Source organism: Ambystoma mexicanum, chromosome 9, assembly GCF_040938575.1.
Source record: "Ambystoma mexicanum isolate Mex_15411 chromosome 9, UKY_AmexF1_1, whole genome shotgun sequence".
NCBI classification, from domain to species: Eukaryota; Metazoa; Chordata; class Amphibia; order Caudata; family Ambystomatidae; genus Ambystoma; species Ambystoma mexicanum.
Genome location: NC_090931.1, coordinates 554,362,933 through 554,379,402, shown reverse-complemented (window position 1 = coordinate 554,379,402; position 16,470 = coordinate 554,362,933).

The following is a 16,470-nucleotide window of genomic DNA, read 5'->3' as shown; positions in this document are numbered from 1 at the left end:
TGGCACCAAGCTCCTTCCGATACTTGGGAATAGAGATACATCATGATACCGCAGACTCCCACCAATCTGACACACAGGCGGCCCTAGAAAAAACACAAAAGGCCATGGCTTTCTGGGGAACACTTCCGCTGGGGATGATGGGAAGAGCGGCCCTTTTGAAGATGGTGGTACTACCACACCTGTTATATTATTTCACGAACATTCCACACACCATTCCCAAGGCCTTTTTCACCAAATTAAACACAATAGCACGGAACTTCCTATGGGGAGGGGGGAGAAGCAGGATCACAATGAAGACCCTACAGAGAGACTACGAAGAAGAAGGCATCAGACTTTCGTATTTCGAAAAGTACTATTTAGCAGGGCAGCTGCAATTTGTAGTCAAATGGCTGGGAGAGGACAACAAAATAGACACAATCATTTTCCAGCCGGCACTGAAGCTATACTATCTAAGGGAAATACCATGGCTCGACAAACCCCTGCTCAAGACTCTACCGAACTTGCTTAATCTCGCAATGGGGCTATGGAACAGGGCGTGGAGGCTCCAAGGGATAAAAGATCCTTGTTCGGCACAAATCCCACTTGCTGGTCTTTTGGGCATGGACACAAATACACTAGCAATATATCGAGCTCAATGGGAAGCCAAAGGCGTAGCACAAATTGGGAACTTGAGGAGAGAGGAAAGGTGGGCGGACTTCCAAGAGATGTTAGAACAACATGATATACATGAAGGCCAATTCATCCTATACAACAGCATGATACTGAAAATTAAGAAGAGATGGCCAGAATGGACAGACCAAGACGACGCAACAGGAACACTAGATGCATGGTATGATATATCGGAAGGAACACACACAACTTCCAGTCTATACGAACAATTGTTAAGATCAGACAATTTGCAGAGGCTGCACGTAAGACAACGCTGGGAAGAGGAACTCCAGAGGCCCTTCAGCGATCAAGAATGGACCAGGGTGTTAAGATATTTTTAAAAAAGTGTCCAGGAACGCAAGGTTCAGACAGGCACAGCTATAGACCACACACAGAGCATACCTTACACCCAAGAGGATGAACATGATGCAGATGGGAGGCCCCAATAAGTGCCCCCGCTGTTCAGCTGACGAAGCTGACATGGTGCACATGTTTTGGACCTGTCCAATGATACAGATCTTTTGGGAGAAAATCAGAGTCAAAGTAGCATAGAGTGGACTCCAGTTACAGGCTGAGTACCCCAAGAGGAAGCAGCATTAGTTGCACCTAGCGAAAATGAAGGACTTAATATGTATATTGGCCAAAAGGAGGATAGCAATGGCATGGAAGTCAAGGGAAGGCCTGAACATAGAATCATGGTGGTCTGATCTCCAGAAGTGGGCACTAGCAGAAACAGCAGTGTGGATAAGAGTGATGCAGAGAGGGGAAGGAGAAACTGCACAGAATATAACCGCATGGAACTCCCTGATGCAGGACTTATTCAGACACAGAGGGGAGGGAGACCGAGAAGACCCCAGGAGAACAGAGGAACAATAATTGAATGTAGGAAGGCTGCGCACAAATCCCTCAAGCAGAAAACAATATAAGAAGAAGATTCCGAGACTGCCCACAATGACAGCGCCAGACAGATGGCAAGGTCGCCTGATAGCTCCAAGACAGTAGATGCATAACGGAAATCCACGAGAAGTGCCAAAATGCCAGTTATGTTATGTGTGTTTGTATGTTATATTTGTTGTTGTCATAAAAATAATAGACATTTTAAAAAATAATTCTTTACATTAGTGTTGATTTAGGAATAAAATACACAATGTTAAAATATGTATCACATATTGGCACTCATGAACTATATCGTCACTTAAAACACAATTAACAAAATTAATACTGAGCATGCAGTGACGGGCAGATAATGTATCGGGCAAGGAGAAAAAACTTGTATCTATAGTACTCCACAGCAATTCTTGGGTGTTACCTAGTATCATTGTGTTCCTTTTAAGCCAGGCTTTATGAATGTACTTACAAAGTGGACCACATTCAAATCTGTAGACACCCTTCAGAACTGCAGGGCGTCCCTTACTGTTAAAACTCCATGTAGCTGAAATAAGGGTTTCAAATACCTAGCTCTTAGGACTTTTAGATTTTCACAAAATAACAAGAAATGAACTATGGTTTCCACCCCCTCGCCACACAATGGGCAATCAATGTTATCATTTTCATCCCAATTTCATGTGTGCTCTCGTAGTGGTAGGGCTGCCTAGATGCAACCAAATATATAATGCACAGGCATATGATGGATTGGTTGTATTCAAATAGCTTTCAAAGCCCTGCTTCTGTTTTACAGTTGGATAGCAAGGGCTTGTTTTTAAAGCCGCATTGCTCTAGTCAATTTATACCTTTGGAAAGCTGTCCTTACCCTGCCCTTCGGGTCTTCCACACCCTTCCCCACATTGAACCCGGATTATACCAATAGGGAAGTAGGCCCAGCCGTGCCAGTCAATCTTTGAAATGAATAAGCCAGGCGATCTTATGCCATCCCCCCAAAGATAATACATACACCAGAAACTTGCGATATTTCTCCAGGCCGTGGTTGCCCCATATCAGAACCCAGTAACATACAGGTCTGATCGCTGTTTGTTCATCAATGGGTGGAAGATCGCACGCCATGCAAATAGTACTACTTGGAGTGCTATGAGGAAGAGACAGGGTTGCTTTCAGTAACTTATTCTCTGACACTTTCAAAGGTGATGTATCTGCATAGACCCAGACCTCTGCCCCATAAATGGCAGACACCTTGGCCTTGCCTTGGTACAGGTTAAACACTAGTTCTATGGCACCCCTGACATGTGGTACATAGTAGGCCTTTATTGCCCCACTGGATTTCTGTAGCGTGATGTTAACCTGGTTCTCCCAGCATCCCCCTTTTGAAAACTGGATCCCCAGGTAATCGTACCAATCAACCTGTTCTAAAATGCTTCCCTTTACTTTCCTTGGCCTTGGTTTTTGTGGTGTTTATCTCCAAGCCCAACCTACCACACTCATGCTCAGAGATACACAGAGTACGGTGCAGTCCCATCAGTGATGTGGATAGTAAAACTGCATCATCTGCAAAGCGAAGAAGAGGAATGCGTTCACCGGCCCTCCTCAGTGGGTCCATACCCTACACCAGCAACCTCTCAATGATTGAATTAATGAGGAGGCCGAATAGGATGGGTGTGAGGACGCAAACCTGGTGGACCCCAACACCCTGTGTTTACTTGGAATTGTTCAGTAACTTTGCCTCCCAGCCCCCACCGGACAACCACAGTTATTTCCATATAGGAGTTGGATTGGCCATTAAAATTCCTCAGGGATATTTTTTGCTAGCAGAACAGCCCAAGAATGTTTATTGGTACGCTGTCAAACTCTGCCTTGAGGTCCACAAATACTCCATAGAGACTAACTTTTGCAATCCTTAGATGTTTTGGGATCATTAAGTGAAACTTAAAGCTCTTATTGACTGTACTTTACCCTGCTTGAAACCCAGCCTGGCAACGGCTAAGTTGATTGGTATCTTCAACACATGCTAACAGACGCTGCTGCAGTACCTTCGCAAATGTTTTTCCTTGCAGTGTCCAGCAGCGGAATTGCCCAGGAAATTTACGGGGTCTGCCCTGTCCTCCTTCTTGAACATGGGGATAATCACTGCTGATGTCCAGTTTGCCGGTACCCATTCTTGGTTTAAAATACCATTAAATACCATTGTTAAGACCGGAGCCCATATTGCCACTGAACTCTTGTAAAAGTCCACTTGGACCCCGTCCAGGTGTGGTTCTTTTCCCCCTTCTGTTTTCTTATTACCATTTTCCACCTTGTCCACTGTGGTGGCCAATTGTTTTTTACTCTCATATGCTACCATTACACTCTTTCCCTGTGCAGGTTCCAGGGGTACCTCATCACCCCTCTGTGCCCATCTTGTCACGTTTATACATTCGGGAGCACCTAGACCTCCCTTTGTCTGAATCGAAAATCAGCCTCCAAAAGCCAATATTGTCCCTGGCTTGCACACATTCGACTAGGGATGCCATCTACCCTGCATGAATTGGGACTTTTTATTTGCTATGACCTCCTTATAGGACCTCCTAAGTTTGTATAAGCGGCCTTGTCTACCCGACCACCACCCCTCATATACATATTCGGGGCCCGTTTGGCTAATCTACAGTCCTCGTCGAACCAAGTGCCCTGCTTCTTCCTCCCTTTCTAATTCCCTTGACAGGGATGGTTAAAGAATGCCTGACCACTTCCAGCATGGAGATATAATTCATGCATACATGCTTGGGCAGTGTATTTGGTCTGTATATTGTTTCACTCTGCCTTTATTATTGTAGCATATAATGGGGGTGCTAAGTTCTCCAGGTCGACATTCAGCCACTTAAGTGCGTTGAGCTTAGCCAAGCACCACTGTCTCATCTGCCCTAACAGACACACTGGCCGATGGATGCAGAACATTCCTTATTTGGAACATAATGGTTCTGTGATCACTTTCCATACGCTAGAGCACCTCAAAGCCTTCCACTTGGTCCGGGCCAGACACCAGAGCATAATCTGTCCTGGAAGAGCTGTTCTGCCCATAATAAGTGAGTTTGGCCGACTGGTCAGTAATAAACCGACCATTGCAACACCTCAGACCAATGTTGTGAAGCCTTCTTACAATCCAATGGGTCGCAGAGTGAACTCTTCCTGGAGGATTTACCATTATATCAGGGATGGCCCAGACCTCATCCCAAAGGCCTTCCAGCACTTTGGGTAGTTCTAGTTGGGTGTTGAAGTCTCCCATCACAATATCCGTTTTCCCCTTTTCAGACATCTCCTTTTGAGCAGCACATTACAAAGTGCTGTCACAGCATTGTTGGTTGACTTATCATTTAGCCTATTGTAGACGTTAAAGAGCAGGACCTTTTTCCCAGATTTGGGACAATTATCTCGGCTGAGAGCACATCCATGGACCCTGTGTTTATCTGCTGCACTTCCCAGTTGAGTGCTGTCTTTATCCCCACACCCAGTCCACCAGATGGTCTACCTTTTGCACCATGTTTTGGCTTGATTTCAAGGACCTCATATCCCTTTATCACCACATCCTCCATGGCACAGGTCTCTTAAAAGATAATATCATATGGATGCAATGTGCCAACCAACTCACTATCATTAAGATGTTTTGTTTGTAATCCCTGCTATATTCTAAGACAATAGTTTTAATGGGTGCCGCCTTGATGTCTTAGATGGCACAAAGACCTGTGTTAGTCAAAACCTTCTAGATGCGAGTCCCTTTGCAAGGCACCACCCCAGGTATTGCCAAACCGTGGGCACAGGGGGTGCCTTTGTCCTGATGCTCTCCAGGATGCATCTCTTCTAAAGCCACGGCCTGCCCGGCCCTGGTTTATAATGCTGGGTTCCAGGAGCTGGACTCCGGGAATTGGAGCTTTATTGCACCCTGCTGGAGTATATGTTCTAGTTTCAATACCAAGTAATCCCACCACTAACCATTCTTCCCTTAGGAAAACCTGGATACAATCATTGCCTGTTCTAGATAATCTCATGATTTTACAATGTGATATTGTCACGTATCACTGTGGTGCACCCTCTACTGGAGCACTCCCAGTGAATAACTTTATTAACAAGCGATTCTTGGGTCTCATTGCTCCGTTACACCAGTTTTGAGACATTAACCAGGACCACAAAATGCCTATTTTGGGCAGAGTTAGCAATCCTACTAGAAACAGTGCATGGGGTCCACACTTCTGTTTTTCCCTAGATGCCATGGTGTGTTTGGGAGCCAGTGGGATCACCCAGGATTTTCTTGGCCCGGACACGGGAGGTTTTAGGGCCCAGTGGTTACTACTAATTGAGGGATCCTGCTTGTCCATTTGATTTTGTAAAACCACTAATAGAGATTTCACCCAGCTGCCCTCCCTCCACCTCCCACTCCACACACATGTCCCTGTGCCAGACCCTGCAAGCTCTTCTCAATGGGCAAGGAGATAACCTTAGGTCCGGCATCCATCTCATGTGGGGGCATTCAACACAATCTCTGGAGCTCTAGGACCCAATCCTTGATGTTTTTAGCCTAGTGCAATGGATGTGCCACTGCTCAAGGAGGTTTGACAGCCTACCCATTTCAGTCACCTTTCTACCCATCACTGCTTTCATTGTTACCACTACTTGCTTTGTTGTTTCAACTACTATCCCTGTTAGCCCATCAGGGGTAGTTCCTATGTTCCCCCTGCCCCTCTTTACTCCTCAGCCCTTTGGACCCCTTATCCCCTGTTGCATTGGTTGGTTTCTGTAAAACATTCCTCCCAGTGCTCCAACGGCAAACCCCCATGGTGGCCCTGGAAAGGAGTTTGGGCCTTTTTTTCCTGATCTCTACAGGATTTTTGTAGGGTTGGGGGGGTCAACTTACTTTATGCACGCATGTCTCCTTCCATCTATCAGAGTCCCACCCCCCTTTCCGCCCCAATTCCTACTTTACTAACGGAGACATTTAGTGTGATCTTATCCTCGACAGCCAGGAGGGAAAACCTATTGGGTTTGGTTATTGATGGGCACACTTTCACCACCTCCTCATCCTCCTCCTCCTTTCTCCCACCACTGCCTTCTCCTAGGTTGCTCTCTGGAATTTTCTCGTGAGTGGGGTGTTCTTCCAGAAGGCTTGCCCATTTGCTTCAAGCATCCCCTGCTATATTTGCGTGGTTACTAGCTCGATTACACACGGTGCTACCCTCCTTTCAGAGTTCGGCTTCCCTGCTGTGAATCTATATGTTTTGCTGGCCAGCTTTCCTTTCTACAATCAAGGGTATCTCCCTATAGCGATGGGACCTTCTTTGCTCCCACTCGTGCTACTGATTGATTACTTGCTGGCGTGGGGCTGCTCAGGGTGCTTAGTTATTTGAGGCACCAGAGTTCCTTTCGATTTGGTTAACAGGGATACTTGTTGCAATATTAAGAGCTGTCTCAACTGTCATTGGGGGACACCACAGAGAGAGGCACACCCAACCGTTAAAGGGGCTGCCTTAGTTAGTCTCCCCCTCCTCGCTCCGGCAACCCTACTAAGGATGCTGATCTGTGCTGGACGTGTCACCCAGATCCCGGACCTCAATGGCCAAATCGTAATTAATTTGAGGTAAGGAAGTCAGCACATCACCCGCACCTTCTCATGTCGATAAACCATGCGTGACCTACCAGAGCCTTGCATGCCGAGGTGCCGTTTCCTCTTTCTCTGAAAACTCCGTCTTCCTTCGCTCAGCCCAAGGATGATAATGCGGCTCGAGGTCTGCAGCTCTCACGATGAAAATAGCTTACCAGCAGACAGCAGGAGGAAATGGAAGCTTGCACAGGAAGAGTCGGAGCTCGAGCTGCTTCAGCCACTTGCTGCGAACAGCCAGGGCAGCAAACAGCTGCCCTTTCACCATCCGGGCTTCTGCCGCTCCGGGGACCTCTTAATAATACTGTGTGTGAGGACCTGAAGGGTGAAGGCCTTCTCTGTTTACACTCCCTTAAGTACATCCTAGCTGTCCCTGCTCTTTCCAGAGTTTAGCGGTCTAACGGGGACAAGGATTGTGCCTTACAGATAAGTGGCCTGACTCGGTCTCCAGTTCCTCCTATCACACTCCTACACTCCTATGCAGTCCTGGTGTTCCCATCTCACTACTCTCCTCCCTTTAGCACCAGCCTCCTTCTCGTCTTCCTCCTCTAACCCTCCGATGTCTCTCACTCTCTTGAAGCCTCGACTCCACCCTTTGATGTCACTACTACCTTACTGGTTTTCTACTTGCTCTTCTACACTACAGTTCCCTCCTCCATGCAACAACAACCACTTCTACACTACAACTCTCCACTGCACTACCACTCTACCATCTTTCCTACTCAAACGCCCTCCTTTCACTCGCACAAGCACATCACATGCACTCCCTACCCTTTTCCTCCTAACTACATTAGTTACCCTCTTCGCACACTCACAATGCAGTGCTACTTGCACTTACCAATACGTCACCTGCATCAGAAATTGCTTCCACACTCTGCTTCTCTGACCTTCCATTTGATGGTCTTCCACCTCCTCACCCGATCAACCCACAAGCTCCTGTGGCCCTCTTTATTCTCCACCTGCCATTAGATCACTTGCCTTGACCCATTTTTCTCTTCCCCTCCCCACCTGCGGGAGGTGTTACAGGCAACAAAGATATTAAATAGCAGGTTAAGCCCTGCCCCCTGCATGTGGGCCCACCATAAAATAGTGATAGTGCCTCAGGGGGAAGAATGCCTGGGTTCGTATTGGGGGTGCTGCCAAGGAAAGGGCTCAGCATCTCTTGCATATGGTCCAATAATTTCAGTGTGCCCCACATCTCCCGCCCTATGACTTCCTAAGGTTGCTCGGCCTCATGGCATCCTGAATATTTTTTGTGGTGCTAGTAGCCCCACTGAGAATAAGAGCCCTTAAGTGGGCTCTCAGATCCCAGTGGTCTCAATTCTCTGGCAGAATGACAGACCTTCTCCAGGTCCTAACAAATGTCACTCAGGATCTCTTGTGGTTAGCCTGCCGCGAAAATATAATGAAAGGAGAACCCTTTTGGCAACCATGGCCGGAGATGACAGTTTTGACAGACGCCTCCCTCACAAGACCGGGAGCGCACATGAAAGATCTTTCAGTCAGCGGACACTGGTCTCTGTCGGAGTCCAGACTTCATATCAACCTTTTGAATCTGGGGGCAAGAAGAGCAGTGCGGATGGCCTTGCTGCCCTCAATACAGGGGGAAAATGTCCCGATAATGACGGACAACAGTGGCCATTCACTATCTCAACAAGAGAGGGGGTGTGGGGTCGCTGCCCCTGTGCAGAGAAGCAATGCAGCTCTAGTTCTGGCCACTGAGAGAAGGAATCTCTCTTCTTGCACTTCATCTAGCCCGAGAAGAAAATACGGCAGTGGATGCTCTGAGCAGGCAGAGCACGGTCTCCCACAGGAAGTTCTTGTAGAGATCTTTGCCCTTTGGGAAACCCCTCAAGTCGATCTGTTCACGACCAGTGTCAACCGGAAGTGCGAACCGTTCTGCTCAAGGCAATTTCCCTAAAGAGGCGCTCTACGGCACGCATTCATGGTAGACTGGGAGTTCCCACTTCTGTGTGTGTTCCTGCCAGTCCCTGTCATTTCTCACGTCATCAGAAGGCTGCGGAAGTTGGGGAAAACCATGATCCTCATTGCTCCGGATTGGGCCAGGAGAACATGGTACCTGGACATTGTGGAAATGGCCATCTGCTCTCCAGTTCATCTTCCCCAAAGAGAGGACCTACTCTCGCAAAAGGGAGGTCGCATTCTTCACTCAAAGATCAGGACTCTCAATCTTCACACCTGGTGTCTGAGAGGGTAACATATAGGGATCGGGATCTCTCGGAAGACGTGATGGAGGTGTTGCTTTTTGCTAAAAGACCAGCAACTAAATCCCTATACCACTGCGGTTGAAACAAGTTTCACTGCTGGTGGCGGGAAAAGAAAGTTAATTCTTTCACATTCAAACTTCCCCCTGTTCTTTCTTTCTTGTTCCATTTGACCCATTCAGGATTACAGGTGGTGTAAGGAAGGCATGGTATCAATAGTGACACAGACACAATGGATACAAGTTTCAAAAACCTTTATTTGGTATTTTGGTTGGGTTGGTAGAATTCCTAACTGGTCCTAACTCTAGAATTGGAATATTCTTGTCCATTAAATAAATAACAAACAGTCCAAGTCAGGCTAGTCAAAATAAAAAGGCTTATACGAAAAAAAACGAACCTTGCCCTCCTTCTCGGAGGGTCTCGGGAGGATAGCTCACGGGCAATGAGCTTGCCTTGAAAGCAAGACAACGCGGTCAACACATGTTCGATCCCCGGGTCCTTGCTTGGAAACCTCTGGGTATTGTAAGGAATGCATGGTATTAACAGTAAGACAGACACAGGTGACCACAGATCAAAGGTGTTTTTTGAACTTCAACAAGGGTGTGATAAACGCCTATCTAATCCTAAATCTACAGATGGGAGCAAGCTACGACCATCAAATAATAATAATAATGCAGTTCTAGTGGAGTCTCATCAAAATAAAAGGGCCTATACCAAAAAACCTATTGCCAATCCTTACCGCTAAATATAAATTGTGTGGTGTAGTGTTCATGAAAAAGAAAGAAGTGTTCACAAAATGATATGTCGGGATGTTCAGGCCGCTGGCCTTCCTTCCCCACGTTTTCAGCACGGGACAAGGTGGTTCACTCAAGCAAAGCACACACTCTGGCTTCTCCGGCATGAGGATACAGTTCCAGCACCAGGGCCTTCTGTACCTAAGTCTCTTTACTTCAAAGTCTCTTGGATCAGGGGGCCTGATGTACCAAAACAAACACAAAGTTCCTTTCCTTTTATAAGTACTCAATTCAAGTGATCCCCCTCAGCTGGGCGCAGATCCTTCCTCTTACACAATTAGTCTCCCTCCGCCAGGCTTGGGCCAATTTCGGTTTGCATTAAACTATGAAAGACTTTCAAATGTGCACCGGGTTTAGCTTGATCCGTTATAGGACCACTTCAATCTCAAAATTCCCCTTTCGAGGGGATTGGGTCCTCCGACGTATTCCATATCTATGACAGTAATCACCACAGCTGTGCTGCTTTGGAAAATCTTTCACCGTCTGCATCCTACGTTGATGACGGCGATACGCCACCCTCGAGGACCTCCTCCGACGGCTGATGTCACTGGATGTTATAAGTAGGACACACGATGCCCGTAGCCTCAGTTCCGTTTTTTTCGCGAACGTGTTCGCTTTGGAGATCTCGACGCACCTCGACTCTTTGGAGTTTCTGGTCTTTATCGGTTCTTCGAACCTGTTCATTTGTGAAGTTATCCTTTGTGATGTCTACCTTGTCTTCCACCCCGCGTCCGGGCTTTAAGAAGTGCGGGGACTGTATGTCCAAGATGTCGGTGACGGACTCGCACGACGCCTGCCTCTGGTGCCTCGGGGAGGCCCATGGCACGGATGATTGTGTCGACAGCCAGTCGCTTACGTCCAAAGCCTTGCGGGAACGCAAGAAGAAACTGTCGGCAGGTAAGGTGTCCAAGCCACTGAAGTTGACGTCTGCGGGGCTTTCGACGGATGATTCGAGGGGCGACTCTCTGCATAGTCGTCAGAAGTCCAGTGGGTCTCGGTCCCGGAGTAGGTCCAGCCACTCCTCTGCCTCTTCGAGGCACTCCCGGAAGCGCCGTCATCGGTCTCCTTCCCCGTTCTCATCCGAGGACTTATCCCACCAAGCATGCGACGCCGGAGGAATGGGCTTCCTTCGGTAAGAAAATGCTAGTGATTCTTGAATCGCAGGGCACTGATCCGTCCGCGCCTCCAAGTGGGGTCGGTCGTGATCGGTCGAGAGACACCGCTCGTACGCCTTCGGGCTCGGGTGGTCGACAAGGGGAATCGTTCTCGTCATGCCTGTTCCAGGTCCCGGTCCTCGACGCGCTCGAGACCATGTGCACCTGTGATGTCTTCGAGGAAGACGTCGATGCCTGTGGCGCCCAGGCTGTCGAGGGACACGCTTGGGGCTCCGACCTCGAGGCCTGTGTCGACGCCGTCGATGCTGTCAGCGCCATGTTCGGCGTCAACGCCGATTCATTCCACGCCCTCGACACCTTTTGAGGCTGTTTCGACGGGGGTACCCCAGGGCATGGTGGAACCCACCTAGAAGGCTCTGGCCAAGGTCAAGCATGACTTTGTTCCCCATTCTGTGCCCTCTTACTGCCATCTTGAGTACATTTCAGAGGTGGATGAGGGCTCTGATAATGGCATGGTTCCTGATACGGTACAGATGAGATTCTCTCGGGCCATAGCCAAATTGTGGACCTGTGTCAGTCCCTGCACGACGCCAGTGGTCTGGACACCTCTCCGGAGGTGGAGTTTTGTAGACCTGAGCCTGGCACTCATGCCGACTCCTCGTATCGGCGCCTTATGTCTAGAGTTACCGAGTACTTGGGGTGGTCTGCTCACCCAGGGGATTTTCTTCAGGATGACCTTACGGATATCCTCGACCAAGGTCCACCAACTGACCCGGTACTGCCATTCCATATGGCTCTACAGAGGAGGGTGGCGGCGGCTTGGACTGCTCCGGAGTCTCCCGGCAGTGGGCAAGTCTTTGCCGCGAAAATACCGGCCAGCCAGTAGTGACCCCTGCTACTTGACCAAGCACCCCACTCCGAAGAGTTTGGTGGTGCAGGCGGCTACAGCCCCAGCAAAGCAGGCGTCGTATCCTACCATCCCTCCTGATAGGGACGACAAGCATTTTGATGGTTGGGCGAAGAAAGAGTTTTCTTCAGGGGGTATGGTGCTTCGGACGGCCAACTCCGTATGTGCCTTGTCTCGTTTCACGCACACTCTGTGGAATTGTGTTTCCTTAGCAGCTGAACATATTCCCGAAGGGGACGAACGGGATGGTTTCCTTGCTATGGTCCAGGATGGCAAGGATGCCATGTGTGAGGCCGTTCAGTCGGGTTTGGACATGGCAGATTGCGTCAGCCGGTCCATGGAGGCGAGCACCGTAATACGCAGCTTTGCGTGGTTGCGGAAGTCGGGGTTTGCTCCTGATGTGCAGGCCCGGCTACTCAACATGCATTTTGACGGTAAACATCTTTGTGGCAGCAAGGCTGACGAGAGCCTGGAGAGGTTGCAGACCTCCAAAGCTGCAGCGAAGTCGTTGGGTGCTGCAGTTCGACAACCTCCACCTTTTCGTCCTAGGGGACAGCAATGGAGGGGAGGTTCCTTTCGTTATTACTCATCCTTTGGTAAAGTGAGAGGAGCTGTCAGTCAAAGGGGCCACCGTAGGGGTGCCAGAGGTGGAAAACAAGGTACTCGAGGTGCCAAGGCCGCTCGGGCAGTTGCCTCTTTGCCCTCAGGCAACGCTGCAGCCGCTTCAGCTCAGTCATGAGGCCATGTCCCATGGTTCGCCGGTTGGGGGAAGGCTGGCGCAGCATCTTGTAGAGTGGCGTGCCATTACTTCAGATGTGTGGGTTCTGGAGATCATAGCCCACGGTTACTGTCTTCCTTTCTGGCAGAGGCCTCACGACAATCCACCGGGGAATCTCTCTTTGAAGAGTCCGGATCCGCTCCTTGCGCAGGAAATTCAATCCCTGCTGGAGAAAGGTGCCATAGGACTGGTGCCTGTAGCGGAGAGGAACAAGGGATGGTATTCCCCTTATTTTTTGATTTCCAAGAAAGACGGGGGGATTGAGACCCATCATGGACTTGCGCGGTTTGAACAAACGCCTCAGGAAGAACAAGTTCAAAAGTTCAAGATAGTTACTCTCTCTCAAGTCCTCCAGGCCCTTCAACTTCAGGACTGGTTGGTGTCTCTCGACCTCAAGGACGTTTATTTTCATGTGCCGATCCTGCCAAAGCACAAGAAGTACCTGAGGTTCGCGGTTGGCGACTCGCACTTTCAGTTTCGGGTCCTGCCATTCGGATTGACCTCCGCCCTGAGGGTCTTCACCAAGCTCATGGTAGTGGTGGCAGCACATCTCAGGAAAGGGGGGATTCACGTCTACCCCTACCTGGACAATTGGTTGATCAGGGCGCGCTCTCCCGAGCAAGTCCTGGATAATCTGTCCGTCACCTGCCACTCCCTCCACAAGCTGGGCTTCTCCCTCAACTTAAAGAAGTCCCATTTGACGCCAACTCAGAGGCTCCAGTACATCGGAGCAGTGCTCGACACGTCCCTGCGGCTGTGTTTTCCTCCCCAGGTGAGGGCTCATCACATTCAGCAGATGGTGCACAAGTTTCAGCTTGCTCAGAGTCTCCCAGCGTTTGAGTTCTTGAGATTGCTCGGCCTCATGGCATCCTGCATTCTTCTGGTGCCAGAGGCCAGGTGGCGGATGAGATCTTTGCAATGGGCACTCAAGCTCCAGTGGTCTCAGTCCTCCGACAGGATGTTGGACCTGGTTCAGGTGCCGTCCTCGGTCGCCCAGGACCTTCTGTGGTGGGCCGTCGAAAGCAATCTGATGAAGGGGGCTCCTTTTTGGCTACCCTGGCTGGAGGTGACGATCGTGACGGACGCATCCCTCAGGGGATAGGGAGCTCATGCCAACGAGTTGACAGTCAGCGGTCGTTGGTCTCCATCGAAGTCCAGACTCCATATCAGTCTGTTGGAGCTGAGTGCCATCAGGCTTGCCCTGAAGGCTTTTCTGTCGACTGTGCGAGGAAAGAATGTCCTGATCCTGACGGACAACACAGTGGCCATGCACTAACTACCTCAACAAAAAGGGGGGTGCAGGGTCACTTCCTCTGTGCAGGGAGGCGATGCAGCTCTGGTTCTGGGCAATCCAGCAGGAAGTTTCGATCTCGGCAGTTCATCTGGCCAGAGCTGAAAACGAGACGGCGGACGTTCTGAGCAGGCAGAGCGCGATCTCTCACGAGTGGGAGTTAGCTCAGGAGATTCTCCTGGAGATCTTCGCCCTTTGGGGGACCCCTCAAGTGGATCTCTTTGCCTCCAGTGTCAACCGGAAGTGCGAAAGGTTCTGCTTGCGGGAATTTCCTCCAAAAGGAGCCTTAGGGGACGCGTTCATGGTGGAGTGGTCATTCCCACTGCTGTATGCGTTTCCTCCAGTCCCCATCATCCCACAAGTGCTGCGGAGGTTGCGAATGTTCGGTTCCCGGATGATCCTCATTGCTCCGGCGTGGGCCCGGAGGACGGGGTACCTGGACCTTCTCGATTTGTCCATCTGCCCTCCACGTCGTCTTCCCTACCGAGACGATCTGCTCTCACGGGAGGGGGGTCAGGTTCTCCATCTAGAGGTCCGATGCCTCAACCTTCACGCTTGGTTTCTGAAAGGTTGGGGTATAAGGATTGGGACCTCCCTGAAGATGTAATGGAGGTGTTGCTTTCGGCCAGAAGGCACGCAACTAAGTCCCTGTACCGTTGCCGTTGGTGTAAGTTCTGCGACTGGTGCAGGGTTAAGAATGTGGATCCTTTTGCATGTGACATTCCTGTGGTTCTGTCTTTTTTGCTTTCTTTAGCCCACAGGGGCTTGCAAGTGGGTACGGTTAAAGGTTACCTGGTGGCGATGTCCATATTTAAGCGCTTGTCCGAAGTGTTCTTATTTTAAAATTCCTTTAATTTCTCAGTTTCTAAAAGGGCTCACTAATGTGTTCCCTCCGTCACCTTTCCAGGTGCCCGGTTGGGATTTGAACCTTGTCCTCAAGTTTCTGATGGGTGCTCCGTTTGAGCCTTTGCATTCATGCCCTTTGAGACTGTTAACTCCTAAAACTGTATTTTTGGTTGCGGTCACTTCCGCTCGCAGAGTGAGTGAATTACAGGCACTTTCAGGTAAGCCACCCTTCACTGTATTTCAGGACAGGGTTGTCCTTGGAGTTCGTCCTTCCTTTCTTCCGGAGGTGGTGTCAGAATTTCATTTAGGCCAGAAGGTTGTTCTTCCGGCATTTCATCCTCCTCCACATCCTGGTAAGGAAGAGGAGAGGCTCCATAGGCTCGATCCTAGGAGAGCTTTAAGCTTTTATATTTCACGCATGTCCCGGGTCAGAGTGGATGATCAACTCTTCATTGGTTACACTGGAAAGCGTTTGGGACAAGCTGTGACTAAGCAGACTTTGTCTCGCTGGATTATTTTGGCTATTTCTGAGTGTTACCGCTTGGCGGGTAAGGACCCACCGGAAGGCTTGCGGGCCCATTTTACCAGGGATATGGCTGCCTCTACTGCCCTACAGAGGGGTGTTCCTATTCGTAACATCTGTGATGCAGCCACCTGGGCATTCTAAGTTTCTTTTTCTAAATTCTTTTCCCACCTCCTTGCATTGGTACTGCTTTGGGAGTCTGTCATAGATATGGAATATGTCGGAGGACCCAATCCCCTCGAAGAACAAGTTACTCTCTTACCTGGTAACGTTCTTTCGATGGGATGGTCCGACGATGTATTCCATATCGCTCGCTCCCTCCCTCCCTGCCTTCCCCGCTAAAGAATTTCTTATGCGATTGCAGCTTACATTTCCGCAAGGCTTTGTGTGGTCAGACTGGCAGAAGACTGGTGCCACACGTTCTGGGGAAAAAACTACAACTGAGGCTACCGGCGTCGTGCGTCCTACTTATAACATCCAGTGACGTCGGCCGTCGGGGGAGGTCCTCAAGGGCGGCGTATCAACGTCATCGACGCAGGACGCAGACGCCGAAAGATTTTCTGAAGCAGCACAGCTGTGGTGATTACTGTCATAGATGTGGAATGCGTTGTCGGACCATCCCATCGAAAGAACGTTACCAGCTAAGAGAGTAACTTGTTCTTCTCAGTCACCAACCAGCTGGATACCTAACAGACTTTTGAATGAGCTCCCAAGTGGCACCAGACCAATCTGTCTGCGGTATCTTTCTTGCCCTCCACAGTTCAGTCACTCCTCTGGTTTTCATTTATATTTGTGCCGCTTGTTGCAAACGTTTCACACACTGTTCTTT